General features: G+C 51.0%; 1 pseudogene; it reads left to right on the top strand.

The window, feature by feature from the left end:
• The first annotated feature begins 232 nt into the window (after positions 1–232).
• LOC140738330 (frizzled-10-B-like) lies at positions 233–3,172 on the top strand (annotated as a pseudogene).
• The last annotated feature ends 1,880 nt before the right edge of the window (positions 3,173–5,052 follow it).

The following is a 5,052-nucleotide window of genomic DNA, read 5'->3' on the forward strand; positions in this document are numbered from 1 at the left end:
TCACTAAACTAAGAGAAAGAGTGGCGGAAATTCGTAATATTACTTAAATGGCGGGGCCCAAATGCTTGTTTTGACAATCTGCCGATCATCTCGCTCTCTCACTCACACTCACACACACACACACACACTCTTTCTCTCGCTGCTCTTTTTTTAATGAAGTCGCCCCGCCCCCTTTTAGCTCACTTTGCAGTTGCTACTGAGAGAGCCGCCCCCTTTCTCTCTTCTCCCACTCTCTGTCTCTCAGTGTATTTACTTCCTCGTACCTGGACCCTGCACACGGCAGCGCTCCGATCCCAGACCCGGGAGTTACAGTGGGTGTGCAGAGAGCCGATCGATTGCCTTTATACCGGTTCACTTCGTTCTGGACTCATTCTGTGGATTTCCAGCGTTGCTCGCAGTGCCCTCCCCAACTTCGGCTCTCCCCCTCCGCCCGGGGAAACGGTGGGCTCGGCGCAACCACTGCCAAGCGGACCAAGTTTGACGTAAAGATCATCCCAAGGCACCATCGGACCAGAGGCCGTCTTGCTCCTGAAAGGGGGTTGGGTTGTTTTTGCGGGGGGAGGGGGGAGGGACGAGGTGACATGAGGTCGCCGAGGACGATGAACTGTCTGTGCGCCTGGACTGCCTGGCTGACACTCTGCGCCTCCGCCATCAGCTCCATGGATGCGGAGCGCTCGGAGGGCAGATGCCAGCCCATCGATATCCCTATGTGCCGGGACATCGGCTACAACATGACCCGCATGCCCAACCTGATGGGCCACGAGACCAGAGGGAAGCGGCCATCAAGCTGCACGAGTTCGCGCCGCTGGTTGAGTACGGCTGCCACAGCCACCTGAAGTTCTTCCTCTGCTCCCTGTACGCTCCCATGTGCACCGAGCAAGTGTCCACGCCGATCCCCGCCTGCAGGGTGATGTGCGAGCAGGCCCGCCTTAAGTGCTCGCCCATCATGGAGCAGTTCAGCTTCCACTGGCCCGAGTCGCTAGACTGCAGCAAACTGCCCAACAAGAACGATCCCAACTTCCTCTGCATGGAAGCCCCCAGTAACGGCACGGACGACCAGGGCCGAGGGGCCAGCGCCCTGCCTCCCATCTACCGGCCGCACCCGAGAGGCGGGGGCTCGCAGGAGCCCTTCCCTTGCCGAAGGACGGTGCCGGCAAGGCGGCCTGCGAGAACTCTCACAAGTTTCACCGGGTGGAGAAGAGCGCGTCCTGCGCACCCCTCTGCTCGCCAGCGTGGACGTGTACTGGGCCACCCACGACAAGGGCTTCGCCTTCATCTGGATCGCCATCTGGTCCATCTTCTGCTTCTTCTCCAGCGCCTTCACCGTCCTCACCTCCTGATCGACCCGCAGCGCTTCAAGTACCCCGAGAGACCCATCATCTTCCTCTCCATGTGCTACTGCGTCTACTCGGCGGGGCTACATCATCCGCCTGTTCGCCGGAGGGGAGAGCATCGCCTGCGACCGCGACAGCGGCCACCTCTACGTTATCCAGGAGGGGCTGGAGAGCACGGGCTGCACCATCGTCTTCCTGGTGCTCTACTATTTCGGCATGGCCAGCTCGCTGTGGTGGGTGATCCTGACGCTCACCTGGTTCCTGGCGGCCGGCAAGAAATGGGGCCACGAAGCCATCGAAGCCAACAGCAGCTACTTCCACCTGGCCGCCTGGGCGATCCCGGCTGTCAAGACCATCATCATCCTGGTGATGCGAAGGGTGGCTGGAGATGAGCTGACCGGCATCTGTTACGTGGGGAGTATGGACGTTAACGCGCTGACCGGCTTCGTGCTCATCCCCCTGGCTTGCTACCTGATCATTGGCACTTCCTTCATCCTCTCCGGCTTCGTGGCGCTTTTCCACATCCGACGCGTCATGAAGACCGGCGGAGAGAACACGGATAAGCTGGAGAAACTGATGGTGAGAATAGGGGTCTTCTCGGTGCTTTACACGGTGCCCGCGACGTGTGTCATAGCCTGTTACTTCTACGAGCGCCTCAACATGGACTATTGGAAGCTCTTAGCCACACGCGAGAAGTGCAAAGCTGCTAACCACTCCAACAACCTAGACTGCACTATGAGCAGCTCCATCCCGGCTGTGGAGATTTTTATGGTCAAGATATTCATGCTGTTAGTGGTGGGTATCACCAGCGGCATGTGGATTTGGAGTTCGAAGACCCTGCAGTCTTGGCAGAACCTCTGCAGCAAACGATTCCGGAGGAGGGTCAGGAGGAAGCCCGCCAGCGTTATTACGAGTAGTGGAGGGGGGTTCTTATGGTAAAGCTCGCCCTCCGTTGAAAGTGCACGGGAAATACGAACCAGCGCTCCCGCCAACTTGTGTCTGACAGGAGTTTATTTTATCCACTCCTTTCCTCCTGATGGTACTGGGAAACATTTTTGGTCCTGCAAGGGGGCTGCCCGCAAACAATGAAAAACTCACCTTAAGTGAAAATGCAAGAAGAAATAGTTTCCATTACTGGCGACATAGCTGGCTTGGGCTGGATGACGAGGTTCAAGGAAAGGTTAAACTATAGGAGGAACCTGTGGCGTCTCAAATATTTGGAACCAGAAATCAGAGACGTTTGTTTCCACGATGTGTGTTCTACTGTAATTTTGGAAATTACTAACACTTCAATCGTTATCGGACCCCCGGCTCAGCGGCTAACATCTTTTAACATGAAGTTTTCAGGGATAAGTAGAGACTCTTCAAAAGGTTCAGTATTTTGTCGATGAGTAATATTCTACCGAAGATGGGCTCCTTTAACAATGTGCAATAGTTTTTTTTTTCTCTCTCTCGCTCTCTTTCCAACAATCCGCTGCAGATAAAAGACTTAAAAAGAATCTCCGTCTGACAAAAGAACTTAGAGGTATGGGCGACAGAAGTTCTTTAATGACACATTTTGCTTTCTGATGGAAATCAAGCCAGTGTCAGACAAGTTGAACTGATTTGTAAACGGGCGATTCAAAGAGACCCACGGAGCTTATCGACTCGTCTCATTGTAAAGCTAATTCTAGCCATGAATAGATCAACAAGCACTAGATAAAACCAAGAGCTGAGTGACAGGGAGCCTCTGTGATTGTGTAGCTCTTCGCGTGCTTTCTGGAGCACGTTTGTACATACTTGTAAAATATAATTATCGTCAAGTTCGTCTATTTTATAAAATAAAATGTTTCTTTAGTTTGGCAAGAGAGCGGTTGAATATGTGACTATTCTTAAAAGGCAAATCAGGTTAATTGCAGACTGCCTCAAAAAGGCAGTGCCCGGGGTTAAAATGCAAAGCTACTGCCTGCTAGACTTGATTTATTACTAGTCCGCAAAAAGCGAAATATTAAAGAAAAGAGCAGGTCGGACCTGTTGTGAACGGGATTTGCGCGACTTTAGTTAATTAATGTTCTCAGTTGATGGTGCTGAGACAACGTTTAATTAGTATTAACTCTTAACGTAATGACATAGTTTAAAAGGTTTATAACAAGTGTAGTGTGGTCAGACCGGCTATGAAATGAATCAGTCGACACTGATTCATATTGCTACTCCCAACGCTTACAGCAAGATCCATTTCCAGCTGCAGAATCTGTCATTTAAAATACATGCATCAGGGCGAGAAACCGGCTCAACAAAAAGTCTGCGAAATCGGTTTCAAAATCTGGAGTGTAGGTCTGATTTTATTTTTTAAAAATGCTTCCCTGACAACGACGTGTGCTGAATGTGTAGTTAAAAGTGTGTGTTTGTTTTCTAAAGGCGCACTTTGTATGAGCACAAACTACCAAAGTTTAGTTGAGCCGGCCGCCACGCTGCAGCTCAGAAACAAAACTTGCCTATTATAATTGGTAATCGCTAGTGAAACAGTGAATGGTCGGCAAGAAGCATCTTGATTCAATCTTGGGAAAAGTCGAACTCCTGTGAAGTTCTTGTAATTAAATAGCTGGCTTCTCTTAATGATTCAAAACAGTTTCAAACGCCCCAGCCACTGTAGTTTTCAGACGAGTATTTTGGGCGAAGTGGAGTTTGGTAAACCTAGCGCTGCATGGGGGAATAGATGAAATGGGGGCCCGGGATAAGGCGTAAGGACGGGGAAACATGTTGACCCAGGGGCACCGGTGCCGTGCGCCTGCACATAAACTGAACGTGAAGCCGAACAGCGGCCTAAACTCTCAGGGGAGCCCTGCCCAATTTCCCGAGAGCGCTGTCTTTAAATCTGCTGTCTATGTAAATATATACTTTGAACTTGACAAGCCTGAATGAAAGAGGCTGTTGTCCGAGTTTGTTTTGGATCCCTTTTTGCCTTCTAGTTTGTTTGGATCAATCAACTTATCTTTCTCTGACCTGTGGCCTTTCAAAGAGAGAGGGAAAAACAGCCATAGTTTGCACTGAGTGGGGGGGGGGGGGGGGGGGGGGGGGATAGGCTTCTCAGGCAGACATTCTGTACCGATGGGGCAGCGAAAGCCCCGTACGAAACTGGTAGGGTGGGGACAAAGTTCCTAAACCATTGAGCAATGTAATTTTTTAGCAAGTGTCAGCGGCTTGAGTGGTTTTTTTTTTCAATGACGGGAGAGTGTTTCTGCCTTCTCCCAGCCCCAGTGCAACGTGCATTCCAATAATTCATTCAAAGAAAACACAAAATACCTACAGTTTTAGTGAGGTAGAAAACTGTTCTACGTTGACTGTTCTAAACAGCCTGCTTTAAGTCCTTGAGTTTGATTAGACAGTATTTCTGGTTCCTTTGATCACTTGGGACAGACTGGGTGATCTCCCCAGCCCTATGGCCCGAAGCCTTGCAACAACACCTGTTTGGAAATCCAGATCCCAGCTGCCTCCCTCCCAGCAATGTCGGACTCTGCCCGGCGGGGAGCGGAGGGGAGGGGGCGGTGGAGGAACTTAGGTGCAACTTCAAAGCAGTGTTCAATACGCTCAAAGAGCTGTTTGCCCCTCCGGGACGATCCACCGTCCCACTCACACCTTCCAAGCTCCCGATGCAAAAAAAAAACCCTGAACTGGAGTTCAAATTATGGACGTTCAGTGCAGAAAGGGCATTCATTTGTTAGGACTAAATACACCCGCC

The sequence above is a fragment of the Hemitrygon akajei genome, chromosome 14 (assembly GCF_048418815.1).
Source record: "Hemitrygon akajei chromosome 14, sHemAka1.3, whole genome shotgun sequence".
Classification (NCBI taxonomy): domain Eukaryota; kingdom Metazoa; phylum Chordata; class Chondrichthyes; order Myliobatiformes; family Dasyatidae; genus Hemitrygon; species Hemitrygon akajei.